General features: G+C 54.6%; 1 protein-coding gene across 3 annotated transcripts in view; it reads right to left on the bottom strand.

Annotated features, from left to right (window-relative positions):
• HRH2 (histamine receptor H2) overlaps positions 1-14446 on the bottom strand; it is a 50273-nt gene extending 35827 nt beyond the window's left edge. Inside the window, exon 1 of one of the 3 annotated variants that reach the window (XM_051843632.3) lies at positions 14258-14446. The gene's annotated coding sequence lies outside the window, so the exon portion shown is untranslated. Of the gene's footprint in view, positions 1-13307; positions 13435-14257 lie in introns of those variants that run through there. The other 2 variants (XM_051843631.3, XM_089335086.1) reach the window with 2 other exon arrangements.
• Positions 14447-17093: the final 2647 nt, after the last annotated feature.

Below are 17093 nucleotides of genomic sequence, written 5' to 3'. Positions count from 1 at the left end.
TGGGAAACTGAGGTTCAGAGAAGAGAAGTCGTTTGTCCAAGCCTGCACATTTAGTGACGAGGCAGGGAACACTTTGAACTTGGCCTGGTTCCAGAGGCTGTAACTTTGCATACACACCCAGAAGCCATGGAGCCTGTTCGGGCTCCAGCACTGCCTCCTGGTGTGAGGGTTCCTGCTGTGGTGTTTTCCTACCAGGGAGGGGCGCACCCCATTTGTCCGGCCTCTCCACAGTCTCATGAGGATGTCCCAATGCTCTTCGTGTGCCTGAGAAAGCTTTTTATTTCTCTTTCACTTTTTCTCAACTGAGCTGAAATTCACATCCCACACAATTAGCCACTGTAAAGCATAGACTTTAAAGTGGCATCTCGGGGGCTGGCATTGTGGGGCAGCAGGTTACGCTGCCCACAACAACACGCAATCCCATCTGAGCGCCGGTTCCAGTCCCGGCTGCTCCACTTCCTATCCAGCTCTTTGCCATGGCCTGGGATAGCAGTAGAAGATGGCCCAAGTCCTTGGGCCCCTGTATCCAATGAAGAGATCCTAACGAAGGTCCTGGCTCCTGACTTCAGCCTGGTCCAGCCTCAGCCATTTAGGGAGTGAACCAGTGGATGAAAGACCACTCTCTCTCTCTCTGCCTCTGCCTCTGTAGCTATGCCCTTCAAATAAATAAATAAATAAATAAATATTTGGTGCTGGGGCTGTGGGGTAGCAAGTAAAGCTGCCTGCTGCAATGCCAGCATCCCATATGGGCACTGGGTTCGTGTCGCGGCTGCTCCGCTTCTGATCAAGTGCCCCTCTAATGGCCTGGGGAAGAAGCAGAAGATGGCCCAAATCCCTGGGTCCCTGCACCCCCATGGGAGACCCAGATGAAGCTCCTGGCTCCTGGCTCAGCCTGGCCCAGCCCCAGCCACTGAAGCCATTTGAGGATGGAAGGTCTCTCATTCTGCCTCTGTCTTTCCTTCTCTGTAACTCTTTCAAATAAATAAATAAACATTTTTTAAAAACATTTATGTATTTGAAAGGCAGATTGACAGACAGAAGGAGAGAGTGAGAGAGAGAGAGAGAGAGAGAAATATCTTCCATCCACAGACTCACTCCCCAAATGGCTGTAACAGCTGGGGCTGAGCCAGCCCAAAGCCACGAGCCAGGAACTCCGTCTGGGTTTCCCACAAACGTGGCAAGGGATCCAAGCACTTGGGGTCATCTTCTGCTGCCTTCCCAGGTGCACTAGCAGGAAGCTGGGTGGGCAGTGGAGCAGCCAGCCTGGACTCGAATCAGCACTCTGACGGACTGCCAGGGATGCAAGCAGTGGCCTAACCCGCTGCACCACAATGCCAGTCCCCACTCATTATCTCTTTATGGTGAAAACAAGAACAAAAAAAAATGGTGCAAAAAGTTTTTGAAATCCATGCCTACTATTTTGGCAATGTGCATCTTCCATAAGCTTTTTGGGGATACCTCACATAGCTAGATAGATGATAGATAGCTAAGGGCTGGTGGGGGGACAGCGACTGATGTACCTGGGGGGTGGGGGTGTGCTGGAGGTGCTGCTGTCCTAGCCCACTGAGCCAGGCATTCAAACCTCCATGCAATGATCCGCTCTGCAAAGGGGCAGACCTGGACACCCCCTTGCCCCCGCCCCACCCAGCAAAGCTGCACGATTTACAGGTATCACAGCCCCTCCAGTCGGTCTCCTTTCTGTGGAGCACACTCTTTTTTTTTCCTGCCTTATTTTTTGTTTCTCTATTTCTTCACTGTCTCTCCCCATTGCTATATGAGCTCCATGAGGGTCAGGAGTGAGAAGGCACCGTCTTGCTCCCTGACAGGCGCTTAACTGGGGATGGATGGAGACTCACTGGATTGGCTGAACGCATACTGACTCAGATAATGGCATAGGAGAGCTCTGGGTAGAAGCGAATCAGAGCGGTCACCCCGTGTTCAGGAATCCCTTCTACAGCGTCCTGGAGAGGCAGCCACCAGCTCTCCTTGCATACCTCCATTGCTGGGGGACTCACTCTCTTACAAAGCACTTACCCATCAGCCACAGCCATTTAACCACAGTTACAGAGCCCTGCACACTCTTCCTTTAGGAGGCTGTGGCCACTGCAAACTAATACACGCGTGGAAATATCCCACAAAATAGGATTTGTGCAGACACTGCTGTCGTGTCACCAGCTGCCGCTCCCCTCCACTGGCATGCTGCGACCTTTGTGCGAGGCCAGCTGGGCATTTATCAAGGGGAATTTGGCAGTTTGCTTTCTGCATTTCAGATCTGGGACTCCGTGTGTGTGTGTGTGTATGTGTGGTTTCTGAAAAGTGCTGAGCCCTGCAGAACAAGTGTTAAGTCCCTTTATCCCGGCAGTCCCCTACAGCTCCATGTCCTCCGCCGCCTGCTCTTCTCCATACTAAACAGCTTCCAGTCCTCCACGTGGTCTCATCACCACCATCATCATTGCTGACACTTTCATCAGCACCGTGCTAATTGCCATCACTGTCGCCTCCCCTGCTACCCGATGAACTGGACACCCAGCTGCCCACACCGACGCCGTCCCTTCCTTCCTCTCTCTCCTCCTTGCCCCGCCCTTGAATGATTTGCTCTTTCAGCAAGGTACAACTTGATTTTTTTCATGGGCATGTTCACTGCTGGGCTGGGTCACCTCAGCGAGAACAGCGCTGGGGCAGGCACTTGGCACAGTGCCTGATTCGAGTCCCCGCTGGCTCCACTGTCCAATCTAGCTTCCTGCTAAAGCACACCCTGGGAGGCAGCAGGTGATGGCTTATGGATTTGGATCCCTGCCCCCTCCACAGGAGACCCAGATTTGAGTTCTGGACTCCTGGCTTCAGCCTGGCTCAGCTCGGGCTGCTGCAGATATTTGGGGAGTGAATCTGAGGGTGGGAGATCTCTGTCTCTCTGTCTTCCTGAGTCTGTTTCTCTGCCTTTCAATTAAATAAATAAATACACAATAGCAAACAGCTGAGCTGGCTGGCATCATTTAGACCTGCTGGGTACCTCTGAGACCCTCTCTGTCCTCCTCCACTGTCTCAGGCTGTTTTAGCCTGCCCATCACCTGCATGTGAGCTTTGTGGGAGAACCATCAGGGCAGTCACCAGCGCCCACTCTGCCAACAGGGCACATAGAGGCCAAAGATCTCAGCTGGTGTCACACAGCCGGTCAGAGTCACGAAGAGCCTAGCCCTCTCGGCTTTTAGTTCCTGAGATTTTCTCTCTCTGTCTCTCTCTCTCTCTGTCTCTCTCTCCCTTGCCTCCTGTATTTCCAAAACCCCATGCATGAGCTTTGACAAACATAATACCAGTCCCAGACTATTTTTTTAAATGTATTTTTCTTTCAAGTGGATGAATCTATTGCCCAAGGAACTGTGTGATCATCACAACAGCCGCCGGGATTCTGTTCCTTCAAACCGGCTCCTGAAACATCACGGACCTCACACAAAGACGATTGCGTGTGGCTCCCCGCTGACCCTCTCCTGGTTACAAGGGGAGCTGGCCTGCGCCGGGCTGGTGCTACCCAGGGGTTTACACTGGCTTGTGCTTTCTCTTGGCCACAAAGAAGAAGGCAAGGAAGAGAACTGGAAGAGGTGTGTTGCCACGGCCTGATTGCATGCCTACCGGAAGCCGTTGTCATGGTCCACCCCAATCCATCTCGGGACCCCCATGGCTGCCCGCCCCCACCTGGAGGGAGTTCTTCACTCATCCCTGGGCCAACCTGGGTCTGTGCACTTCTTGGCAGCCGTCAGACCTCTCGGAGACTGTCCCTCCAGGGCTGTCACATCCAGCGAGCACACAGCACTGAGGACACAGACAGCCACCGCAAAGGATGGCGGGGTTGGGCACATCGTGGCTTCACGGTAAATGGCCCACATTATTCGGCTGTCCCCACGTGGTAGATCTTTGGCCACGGGTGGAGGTGAGGACTAAGCAGCGATCTGAATGGTGCAGATCCTCAAATGGTCCCCAGTGGGCTCAAGGGTCTTGGGGTTCTGCCTCAGGCAGATGATTGGTTTGCAGCCTGAATGTTGCTATGCTCTCCAGCACACTGATGACCCAAGGAGAAAGTGAGAGAGAGAAAGACAGAGAGACCGAGAGAGGAGGGGCGTGAGGTCTCTCTGGGTCATCTACTAGTAGCATGGAGGACTGGAAACAACCCAGTGGCCACTGAGGATGCTGTAACGCTTGTCCAGCATTCCAGATCCATGGCCAAGCTGCCTCTCCTAGATTGCCTCCTCAGATGGGGAAGTCACTCCCTTTCAATAACATACATGGCAAAGACACAAGAAGTAGCCATCGACTGAATTCATCCTGTTAAAGAGTGTTGTTGTTGGTTCCAAGAATGTATATGCTTTTTGTTTAAAAAGTGCCAACACTGAATGACTGGGGGATTTCATGGAAAACTCTACATTTCCAGTTACAAAGAGTCCCAGATTGAGAACGGTCCAACCTGGTGTTTTGACTCTACAATGCGAAAGCTGTACACAGTCAGACATTCTGCTTTTCACTGCCAGTCCAGCAGTTATACATGAGCTATTCAACGCTGCATGATGAAACAGAGCTTGACTGAGAGGGCTTTGCCCAACTGCAGGCTGGGGTAAGTGTTCTGAACGCGTGTAAGGGAGGCCAGGCTAAGCTATGATGTTCAGTAGGTTCTGTGTAGTCAAATGCATCTTCAACTCGGGAGATCTTCAACTTAAGATGGGTTTATTGGGATGTGACGCCACTGTAAGTCGAGGAGCACGTGCTGTTCTAGAAGGGTCCTGCTCCGGGGCTGGCCCTGTGGCGCAGTGGGTTAACGCCCCAGCCTGAAGCACCACCATCCCATATGGGCACCGGTTCGAGACCTGGTTGCTCCACTTCTGATCCAGCTCTCTGCTGTGGCCTGGGAAATCAGTAGAAGATGGCCCAAGTCATTAGGCCCCTGCACATGCGTGGGAGACCCAGAGGAAGCTCCTGGCTCCTGACTTCAGATCAGCGCAGCTCTAGTCGTAGCGGCCATCTGGGGAGTGAACCATCAGATGGAAGACCTCTCTCTCTTTCTCTGCCTCTCCTCTCTGTGTAACTCTGACTTTCAAATAAATAAATAAATAAATAAATCTTAAAAGGGTCCTGTTCTACATCTCACCTGCCACCTTCACACTGGGGCTCAGTGCTAGGAGCCCCTCTCTGCACAGGCATGGACCCACTAGGAAACAACAGTGGGCAGTGCTGTGCTCTGCCCGGCCTCTGAAGCATCAGAGTTTGTCAGCTTGAGGGAGCTGCTCAGGAGGCTAATAAGAGTCAGGAACCTTAGGGAAGCACTGTCAGGGCTGGTGGTGTGGGGCAGCAGGCCGAGCTGCCGCTTGGGATGCTGGGTCTGTGTCCTGGCTGCTCTGCTTCCAGCCCAGTGTCCTGCCAATGCACCTGCAAAGGCAGTGGAAGATGGTCCCCAGTACTGGGGCTCCCGCCACTCATGGGGGAGACCAAGATGGAGCTGTGGACTCCTGGCTGTGGCCTGGCCCAGCCCTGGCTGTTGTGGCCATTTGGTGAGTGAACCAGTGAATGAAAGATCTCTCTTGCTCTCACTCTCACTCTCACTCTTTCAAATAAAGAAATCAACAAGTCTTTAAAAAAAAGAAGAAGGAGAAAAGCAATGCGAAGTTACAGAAACACCTAATCGCCAAGGTTCTGCTCAGTCTGTGAACAGAAAAGACAAAATCCTTTTAGTGCAGCATTCATGCTCTCTGGAAGCTTGAAAAGGGTCCTTCCAGGGACGGGGCATCCAAACACGACCTGGACCTTGTGTGCATCCTGATCTGAGCACAGGCTCAGGAAAAGTCGTCGTATGCTTATCCGTTATAAATCAACACTGAACTCTTCCTGGCACAGTGCATGATGCCCCAGGCTCACTTTAAAGTCCTCATCTGGACGAACAAAAATACAGGGGGTGGTGGGAAATGGATGAAAGATCATTGGGAAAAAGTTGAACGCTGGAGACTGGCCAGCAAAAGGGAACGGAAGCTCTCCTTGCATGCTTTTCCCTGCTGCTGAGGATCCTTTGAACATCAATAACAGAGCGGCTTAACAAGACTGGGACTCCCCCGCAAGAGTCTGCACGAACCCCTCTGCACCAGCAGTATCCCACTTCTCCCCACAATTCAGCCCCAGGATGAGTGCTGGCCTCAACCTCCCTTCTGCTCCCGGGAAATCCCGCCTCCCCGGCTTCTCCCAGCGCCCTTCTGAGTTTGGACAACTCTGCCCATGTCCTTGCTGCCTCCCCCTTTAGCTGCTTTGAATGCCTTTCACCTTCACTCTGCTTCAGCGAGCAAACAATTTCAACCTTGTCAGCCCTCAGAACCACTCTCTGGAATTCTTTGCACTGGCCAGTGCTTGTCCTTCCACAACTAGCTTGTCCCTCACCGCGACTCTCATCTCAGCCTGCAGTTTGGATAAGAGATTTTGCTTCCGGCCCTAATGCCCCCTCCTGCATGGTGGGGAACAAGAATCCCACCCTCACAAGGTGTTGAGAAGAATACGGGGGTTAAAAGCAGGGCACTTCCGAAGCCAACCAGGGGGTCACATTCTGTCCCTCCACCTGCTGCTCTTGGTGGCTGAGCAGTGGCTTGATGCCTTTCCACACTAGATCCCTCAGTAACAAAAGTCCCCCAGCAGATTATCTGACTGCTGTGGTGAAGCCCCAGAACTTACTGCTGAGTCCATACTCAGTGAGCGTAAACACCGCACATTCTTGATGCATGCGCACTCAGGGCACCCAGACCATGCACCTGCCTCCTCCACCCGCTCTGTGGAACTCTGCGGCTTCCCCCTCCAGGACCTTGCCCACGCCCTCTTTCTCAGCTGTGCTCTTAGGAGCTCTCCTGTTCCCATTCTATACCTGGTCTACCTGGTCCCCACACTGGGGAATCAAAGCATGGCTTCTCAGCTTCTGTACCGGATGCCTGGCTGCCCAGCGCTCACTCAGCCCAATTCCAAGTACACAATAAGCTGTAGGTTTAACTGTGCTCTTGACAACAGTTGGATGCTGCAAATTACCTTTTATTTTTTAATGAAGAGTTATTTATTCATTTGAAAGGCAGAGTTATAGAGAAAGAGGGAGGGAGGGAGAGTGGGAGAGAGAGAAAGAGAGAGAGAGAGAGAGAGAGAGAGAGAGAGAGAGAGAATCTTCTATCCACTGATTCACTCCCTGGATGGCCATAGTGGCTAGATTAGGCAAGGCTGAAGCCAGGAGCCAAGAGCTTCTTCTGGGCCTCCCACATTGGTGGCAGGGGCCCAAGCACTTGGGCCATTTGCTGCTGCTTTCCCAGGTGCATTAGCAGGGAGCTGGATTGGAAGTGGAGCAGCTGGGACATGAACTGGCCTCCATATGGGATACCAGTGTCAAAGGCAATGGCTTTACCAGCTACACCACAATGCCGGCCCCACAACTGGTCCTTCCATGTTCAAAACTAGCAGAGTCATTGAGTAGATTGTGTCACAGGAATTAGAATAGCTGTTACTATCACAGTTTGGAAACTATGAGGTAATAACGGGGAAATGCTTATATGTAGGTCAAAGAAACAGCAGGATTCAAACTGTATGCAGAGAATGACTGTTAACTGTGAGTTCCTTCCCTGTTACCTACAGGGCAAAAACAACAGCTAAAATTTATGCCCAGAAAGGAAGAATACTGTGGTTCTCTTTGGCTACTGGTACTGGTTACTGTCGTCGTCTTTGCATATTTCATTATTCAAAATGTTCTACGTTGAGAGTTAATTCTGTCTTTTAAAGATTTATTTATCTGAAAGACAAAGTAAAAAAACACACAGCCATCTGATAAAGCTTCAGAAGGAAGCAGCATTCACCTGAGGGCTCTGTTTGTTAAAGGAACAGAATCTGTGCTGGAGTTCAGGGGTGAGTCCCACCAACTGGGGTCTCCCCCGTGGACATCACCGAACCAGCCAGTGGGCACTGTGATGCAGGGGCTGTGGATGGCAGGGCTTCCAAAGAGCCAACTGAGATGCTAGAACTCACCCCTGCCTGTAGGGACCCCCACCCCGAGACAGACGTGGGCCCTGAGAGCTGATAAGGACTTGGGAGCAGCTGTCCAACCCTGGCTGCGGCTTCCTTGGGGGTGCTGCCCGCTCTGCATCTGCAAGCGAAACTCCGTGGCCTCGCAGCCAGGACCCTCGCTCCTGGCTCCCCAAAGCCAAACATCACTGCCCTGACCCCCAGCAGCCTCTGTTTCCCCTGCCTTCCTCCCAGCATGCTCTCTGTGCTCCACACCCAGTCTCGCCCTTGCTCCTTGCACCTCTGTTGCCCTTCCCCATCTACATCTCTGGGAATGGGCCACTGTCTCTTGCTACCTCGATTCCCCCACCTCCAGCCACCTAGAAAGCGCCACACACAAACTCCAGTTGCCTGCAGCCCTGTGCCTCCTGTACGGTCGCAGGGAGCTCAGGAGGCTGCCATCAGCTGTTTCCGTGACATTCACTCCTCAGGTGGCTTTACCTCCCAAGCAGCTTTTGAACCTGTTCCCTTCTCTCCAGCTGCAGCGCTTGGCCTTCAGCCCTGTCCCAGCGAGGAACAAGAGCCAGGGCACCATGATTAGTTTCCTGTTCTCTCTCTCTCTCTCTCTCTCCTCTCTCTCTCTCTCTCTCTCTCCAGTCCCACTCTCCTTTGTGCAGAAAGAGCATTTCAGAGAATGCAAACCGATGGCCTCTGTCCTCAGCTCCCAATCTCACTGCAACTCCCGCAGTCTGCAGGACAAAGCCCAGATGTCTGGGCTTGGCCGGGAGACCGCTCAGGATCTGTGCCCTGCTGCTTCTCTGGCACCTCCTGCTGCTGCCCCAAGACCTCAGGCAAAGCCCAAGTGTTCCCAATGCTCTGAGCACACAGGGCGGTGCTGCAGCTCTGTGTCTCTGCGCATGCTCTTCCACCTGCTGCTCTCCCGTTCCCCTGCAAAGCCGACTCTGCGAATTGTACGGGGCGTGGGGTCTCCCCACGCAGCTGAGGGGCTGCGCTGTCCCAGCGCAGGGGGACACCTTTGTCACTAACTGGAATCCTTCCACAAGGGGTTAGATTTGTCCGTCTCTGTGTCCTCAGACTGGGCACCAAAAGGATCCTGGAAACTGTTTGTTGAATGAATAGCTCTGATCCTCAGAGGGGGTTTGGTGGTTGGAAGATGATTCTACCAGGAAAACTGGGTGATTCTGGAGCAGAAAGTGGCCAAGATGTCCAGTTCTTGGTGCTTCTGCAGGTTGAGTTCGAGCCAAAGCCGCCACCAGCTCCTGGAGATGGACCCCAGGGGTTGGTGATAACTGGCCACGTTGCCTGCTCTAATCCGTGACCAATGTGGCTCCAGCCACCCCTCTCTCACTGCAATGGTGCCAGGCCTGCACCCCTCTGGACTCCTTTGGCAGGTGCTACATTTATCCATGTCTGTGTCTTCAGCACACTGCCCCGGACTTAGCACAAACAGGACCTTGGGGAATGTTTGTTGAATGACTGACTAAGCAAATGAAGAGCTCTGACAGAGAAGGGCTGGTGGTTAGAAGAGTATCTTCCCAGAGCAATGCTGGCCTACAGCCTCAATGCACGCCAACGCCCCACTCTGGTTTTCAGATGGAGCAGCTGAGGCCAAGAGAAAGGAAGTGACTTGCCCGGGGCCATACAAGAGTCAAAAGTATCATACCTGGAGCCCAGGTTTTCAACATCTTATCAGGAAAGACAAAAAAACAATCAAAGGAAATGTTGAGATGCATTGGAGCAGGCCTGGCGGGAGGCCTGTGGGAGTGGGAAGAGGGAGGGGGCCTCTCTGAGGCTGACCCAAGCTGGAGCTCCGACGCAAGGGATCCAGGCAGAGGAGATGGTGAGCGCAAGCACTGGAGGCTGCTGAGACCAGTGGGCCACAGCAGGGGAGATGGGGGGGGGAGACAAAGTCGGGGTGCCCCATGGGGCGGGGCCTCATTTGCATTTCAGCCTAAGGAAGGAAGTTTAAAAGGGGGATCCTGATGGGAAGACACAGTCCTCCAAAGACACACACAGGGTTCAAGTTCACAATCACACCACAGGGTTCAAGTTCACAATCACACCACAGGGTTCAAGTTTACTACCCATCACCGGAGGTGCACAGATCAAAACCCTGACGATGCCACTTCACCCTTGCCAGAATGGCGTCGGTGAGGCCGTTGCAGAAGCTGGAGCCCCTGCACGCTGGTTGCTGCGAATATAAAAAATGTGCAACCGCTTGGGGAGAAAATCTGGCAAGTCCTCAAAGAGTGAAACACCGCATTACCATATGACCTACTAATTCTCTCCTAGGTAACTACCCAGGAGAAAGGAAAAGATATGCTTCCCAAAAAAAGCCTGTACACAAACGCTCACAGCAGCGCTATGCCTCATAGCCAGAAAGTGGAAAGAACCCAAGTGCCCAGGGAGGACCTAAGAGATAAGGGAATGGCGGTACCGCATCTCCTATACACGCCGCGTTATCCAGACATCACGAGCTGTGCTTGCGCCTTGCAAACAGTCAGCGAGGGGTCGGAAGATGATCACCAAAGGCTACATACTGCAGGATCCCATTTACAGAGAATATCCAGACTAAGACAGTTTGGCCAGCCTCGAGTGGGGAGGTAGGGACAGCTCCTGTCTGCGGGTTTCTTTTGGGGAGGAGGGAAATGCTCTGAAATTAGACAGTGGGGCTGGAGGCACAGCTCTGGGAAGAAACTAAAAACCATGGGTGCATCTGACAGTATCATAGTTCCGTGAAGGTTGATGGTCGGCAAGCAGGGAGGCCGGGCAGCCCAACAGGACTCAAAGTGCCCAACCCATGAGAGGCACTCGGGAAACACCTGCGGATGCCACCCAAGAGCTGCTCCCTGACCGGGAAAGCCCTTCTCCTCCAATCCAGGCTTTCTCCAGCCTGTGCAGTGGACACGCGGGGACAGGATGATGTTCTGAGGATGGGGAGGCAGGCCGTGCTTCGTGGCAGTGCTGCACTAGACCCCACACCCCTTCCACCCCCACCCTGCTGCCTGCGAGCTCCCTGTGAAGGTGGCACTTAGGTGTCTGGGTCCCTAGCATCTGGCACAAACCTCTGCCCATCAACGTCACCATGGAGCCAGTGCTCGCAGACTCATTTCTTCTCACAGGGACTCTCTGATGAGTACTTAAACACTGGCTGATCCACTCTGTCGGCTCTCCCGGACTCAGGTGAGGAGCATAGGCTGTGGATTTAGGTGGCCTGGATTTGAAAGCTGTGTGACGTCGGGTGAGAGGCTGAATGTATCCGACTCTAGTCTACCTCTCTGCAAGTGGGGATGCTGGTGGTGCCATCCTCCTCGGGTAGGCACCGGCACATAGGAAGAATGCAACAAATGTCGGATTTTCTTGGCATTAGTAATTTTGCATCATCCTCTAGGGGCCTGCCAGGCCTCAACACAGAAGCAGCACTGCTGTTGATAAGTATGTACGTGGCTGCCTTGATCTGGGTGCTGGCAGGGGGAGGCAGGGGGAGCCAATCCTATTGTCCCCTTCTTCGAGGAGCCCTGGGGAAGGAGCATGCCTACACATCACGGGGTCCCAAGGAGGTCCGGCTTGAATGGAATCTTGAAAGCTGAGTGAGAAGGAGGTTGCTAAGCAAAAAGAAGGCATCACAGGCAGGAGAGATGGCAAGGGCACAGCCTCAGGCGTGCACAGGCACCTGGCTTATGCAGCCCACTGGGTGTAGATGGCTAGATGGACCAGCAGGGGGTGGGGGTGGGGTGTAGCAGCTGGGCAGAACCCACACTGGGGTGGGCCATGCATGCCGGTCCAATGGTTCTGGACACGACTCACTCAGGATTGGGGCGCCTTGGGCTATTTCTAACAGAGGAAGCACGTTCTTCAGACCTATAGTAGCAAACTGGCGATGGGACAAAAGGTGTCGCAGAACTGCAGGGGATGAGATAGGAAACAAGACTGAAACATCCAATCTGGTAAACACATAGGGCGCTGTTTCAGAGACAACTCGGTCTCCCAGAGATCTTCTGAGCTGCACACCCATTTGCTGTCTCAGCCAGGGACCCTCCTCTTTGCTCTCCACAAAATCACAGCACTGGAAGCCAGAAAGCTCTGTGTCTGCTAGTTATTAAAGACTATGTTCGACACATACACTATGGAAAAGTCCCCCATAATAAACAGTTAGGAAACCAATCTCCCCTACTCCCAGCGCTTGTGGGCAAACCTTGCTCACATGCCTCGGTCCGCTTCCTTCTAGTCTTTTTTCCTAAGTTCTTGCCACACAACTGGGACTGCGCCATGAATCTGCATGCATTCAAATGCATTCCCTGTTGGTTAAAAACTCCCCATTTGCAGTGGGTGCACGGCCGCCCCCATTACCGGCCAACCAGGCGCGCTCCAGCCCTTGGGGACTGGGAAGATCTTGGCCTTTGAAAGGACCTTTGTTCCTTTGGATGGACTCCCCGTCTTTTAAAGCGTTTTTGGCAAAGGAATCCCTCTGGCCCACTGGGACTCCCTTTTCCCCATCATCAGGGATCTCTTTCCCAAGGCTCAGCTAAGTCCTTGGGATTGGAACTTAATGTTGTTTTCCCTTCTTCGAGGCCCTGGTGAACCACAGCTGTCAAATTTCCCCCACAGAGCTGTGGGCTGGCTGGGTCAGCTCGGCTTGTCATCCGCCCGAGAGTAGAGGGCAGAAAGTGCCCGCCCAAGCACCGGGAGAGCCTGTGGAGGCTGAGATGAATGGAGATGAGCATGATGGGGACAAGGGGATGCAGAAAGGAAAGAAGCTGGCGGGCTGGGGCTTGGGGGGGTGGGTGGGTCAGCCTGGTATCTGCTTCTCGTGTAGCATGGAAGAACGACCTTCTTGCCTCCTGGACCCTGGGGGAATCAGTCATCTGGCAAACGACCCAAACCCGCAGGTGCACCCCCCCCCCCACCCCGGGATCACATAGCAGCTCTTCCTGTTACAGGAGGGACCAGCAAGCCAGGCTGACCAGCCCACGCCAGGTGCCCTGTGGGGTGCACCTAACGCTGCCACAGTCTGGGGCCTGGGTGGTGATGTTGGAAGCACTCTGGAAGCTGGCAGACCTAGGTCCAGCCCCAGCAATAGTATTATTTTTTTTTTCAGAGTGGCCACATGGAAACGACTTAGCTCTGTAAGCCTCAGTGTCCTCATCTGTAAATTGGGGTTTAATGGCACCGGGTTCCCAGGACCGTCGTTAGGACTGCAGCCAATATTGTAGACCCAAGGCACGGAGTGCCGGGCTCGCACGGAGCAGGAACGGGAGGGATGCTTCTTTTTCTCGCTGTATTCAATTCACCTGATATCCTAGGGTGAGCGATGTCAAGAAACCCAATCCATCCAATTGCCTTTGATGAACTCCCGGCAGCAGAACTCATTGCTAGTTGAAATTCATAGCTTCCCATTACAAACAGGCTCTGAGAAACTGAACCCAGAGTCTTCCCCCGACCCACACCGTCACCTGAGAAGCAGCCGGGCCTCCGGATGTGTCTGGGCCGAGGGGTGGGGCTCCTGCTCCCTGCTCCCCTGGGCCCCCATCAAGGCCTCACCCATTGGCCATCTCTGACCAAGGAGAAGGAGGAGACCTGGCACATGCAAATGAGTTCCCCCGACTCAGGGTTCCGCAGGTGCCCAGAGGGCTACCACAGCCCAGTCACTTTTCCGAGCGCCTCCCACTCCCACGGCGGGCTTGGGGGGGGGGGGAGGTTCAAGGTCACCGCACTATTAAGAGGCCACTGCCCCCTCTCACCCCAGGGCCAATCCCTCTCACCACGTCCCGGGGAAGACCCCCTACCCGGCCCGCGTGCCACCTAGTCCCATTCGCCAAGAGGGTGAAGGCCGGCGGTCCCCTGCCCGCCACCCCCGGGCTCTCCACCGGCTCGCCTTAGGCACAAAGTCACCCCTTGCCCACGACAAGCACAGCGCCCCGGGGAAATGCCACCTCCCAGGCGCGGGGACGAGCCAGGGACTCTCCAAAGCAAGCTCCACCTACGTGGTCGGAGGGGGCGCAAAGCTAACCCGGCCGCGCAGGCACGACCCCGGAGAAGGAAACTGAGGTTGGCAGCTGGAGGCACCTGCCACAAGGTCAGGCACAGCCAGGGAGGTGGCGGGATACGGGTTTGAGCCGGGGGTCGGAGCCACGACGGCCGCCGGGGTCCCGGGAGCAGCCGCCCCGGACGGCCCCACCAGCGCCCGCCTCAGTCCACACCGCGAGCCGAGGCCCCCACAGGGAGGCGGCAACCGCCTTACCTGGTGCTGCGGCCGCGGGCGGGGGCTCCGCGCCGGGCTCGCCTCGGCCCCGCGCCCGCGCCGGCTGCGCTCCGGGCAGGGATGGAGCGGGCGGCGCGCACGGCCCGCGCCCCGCGCCTCGCACCCACTTCCTCGTCTCCGCCCCCGGCTCGCTCCTCCTCGCTCTCCAACACTCCTTCCCTTCCCTCTTCCCTCCCTCCTTTCCTCTGTCCCTAGGTCCCTCCCTCCCTCCCTCCCGCACTCCGCTCCACGCCTTCTTCCCCTCCCCTCTCCCCTCCCCCTCCCTCCTTTCCCCTCCGTTTTCCAGCCTTCGTCTCCCACACTGACCCCAGTTCTCCTTTTCTCTCTGCCGGTGACATCGGCTTTCTTTCCTTCACACTGCACCCTCCTTCCTTAGCCTTCCCCCTCCATCCTGGCTGTGATGCCCACGCCCCCTCTACTGGAGAGCCTGAGACTGAGTGTCCGCCTGTGTGGTCTGGGTGGGAAGGAGAATCCTGGTGGTGAACCCCCGCCCCCCCCCCGCCCCCGCGCGCTGGAGACCCTGCCCTGGGAGTGGGGGTCCCGGCGCTAGACCACCTGAGACCAGGCTGTCCTAGCCTTGGGTCCCCAGGCTGGAAGTGGGGTGAAAGTCTAGACAATTCTGGGATCTGAAATCTAGAAACATAAAGGATCAGGGGACAAAAATCAATTAGTCTAGGGGTTATTAATTAAAACCAGAGAGCCGATTTTAGCCTGGAGGGTGGGACCTCGGAGTCTCACAGCACAACACCTGGGTTTGATTCCCTGCTGAGGCTGCTGGCTCCAGTGTCCTATGATGTGGACCCCAGGAGGCAGCGGTGAGATCTCAAGTACCTGGGTCCCTGTCACCACCTGGGGGAGACTGGGGCTGCCTTCCTGGCTCCTAGCTTCACCCTGGCCCAGTCCCAGCCATTGCAGGCTTTTAGGAAGTGAACCAGGGGCCGGCGCTGTGGGGTAGCTGGTAAAGCCGCCACCTGCAGTGCCAGCATTCCATATGGGCGCCGGTTCGAGACCTGACTGCTCCACTTCTGATCCAGCTCCCTGCTATGGCCTGGGAAAGTGGTAGAAAATGGCCCAAGTCCTTGGGGGCCCTGCACCCGCATGGGAGACCTGGGAGAAGCTCCTGGCTCCTGGTTTCAGATCGGCACAGCTCTGACTGTTGGTGGCCATCTAGGGAGTGAACCAGTGGATGGAAGACCTTTCTCTCTCTCTTTGCCTCTCTGTAACAACTATGCCTTTCAAATAAATAAATAAATGTTTTTAAAAAATATTTTCTTAGAGGAGAGGAAGATGAAAAACAGGGTCTGTGATGGGTGAGGCCACTGGCCACACAAATTCATCGCCCCTCCAGGAAGTGGACGAGGCGTCTGCAACTTGCTGGGCTCCTGCTGCAGAGGTGGAAATGGTTGTGTGCCTTCCATACAGAGGCTCTAGGCCAGTGAGTTCCAGCCACATTCTTTCCTCTCTGCCATGGGACTAAAACTCCTCCAAGGAGCACCTGCTCCATCCCTGGGGATCCCAGAGTGGAACCCCAGAGCCCCCCAAGCTCCCAGTGCACATGGAATGGAGTGAGAGGTAAATATGTCATGGGTTGTAATGGTTTCTGGAACCATCTGACACTGCTGGATGGTCATGTGTCCCTGGTCTGTCCCCAGTCGGGGGTCAGAAGCTCCATCAAGCTGGTCCCAAGTTCCCAGACTGGACTATTCAGCTCAGGCTTCTCCCACCTGGAGGTGGGTCTATGTCCCTGCTGCTTTGACCACTGGGACCACTGGGAATGAATGATGCTGCGTGACTTCTGAGGTCAGGCCTTGAGAGCCCTTGCCGCTGCAGCCGTCGCCCTGTTGGAATGACGCTCTGAGACAACTGAACAGCCACACACATGGAGCAGGATGTCCCCACCCCATCCCATGCCATGCCAGCTCTCACGGCAGACACCAGGCAGCAGCCACAGGAATGAGTTCAGCTGGGACAGCACAGCCACACAGCCAACCAAGGAAGCGAAGGCAATAATGCACCCTATTATTGCAAACCAGCGTGGTTGGTTATGCAGCAATCTGTAACTAAGTAAGTGGCCTGGGGGAATGCAGTCTCTTCTCTGAGCCCATTTCTTTGCCTATAATATAGGTACAATGGTGATGCTTGCCACATAGAGTTGGGATGAGGTTCAGATTTTTAAAAGCAGGATGTGAAATTCATTTGTTTATTCACTTAACAGAGGAGAACTGAGCCCCCTACTCTGTGTGTGTCAGGCCCTGGGTCTCCTCTGGGATGCAGCCATGACTATGCCAGATAAACACCTGCTGAGCTGGAGGCAGATGAAGCAAGCCAGATCATTCTGGCTCCAGATACATGAAACAGAGTGCAGTCATGTCACATGGCCTGGAGTGAAACTGCTGAAGATCCTTCTGAGCGTGTGATACTGTAACTGAGCCAGGCCTGTGAGGTAGAAGCAACAGCCACACTGGGGAACAGAAAGTGCAAATGCCCTGCTGTGGGGACACGTTCGGCCTCCACAAGGAACCTGGAGCATGGAGGCGGGGCATAGCTGGGTGTCTTAGGGAGACAGGCAGTGGTCAGAGACAAGGTTGGCACAGGACGTGGGGAGGGGTGCTACAGGGGTGGTGGGTGACTTCATCTTCAATGTGAAGACCAGAGGAGGTTGGCGATAGGGTAGTGGTATCCTTCACCTACCGGCTTTGAGTCATGATTGGCCATGCAACTGATCAGGATGGCATTTGCCACTCCTCCCAGCTCTAAAAGTTTCCGGTCTGTACCAGATCTGGAAACTTCTGGAAGCTATTGAGCTCTTTGATGG

The sequence above is a fragment of the Oryctolagus cuniculus genome, chromosome 6 (assembly GCF_051225735.1).
Source record: "Oryctolagus cuniculus isolate XC-2025 breed Fujian yellow rabbit chromosome 6, ASM5122573v1, whole genome shotgun sequence".
Classification (NCBI taxonomy): domain Eukaryota; kingdom Metazoa; phylum Chordata; class Mammalia; order Lagomorpha; family Leporidae; genus Oryctolagus; species Oryctolagus cuniculus.
Note: the sequence above shows the minus strand (reverse complement) of the source record. Positions and strands in the feature narration are given on the sequence as shown.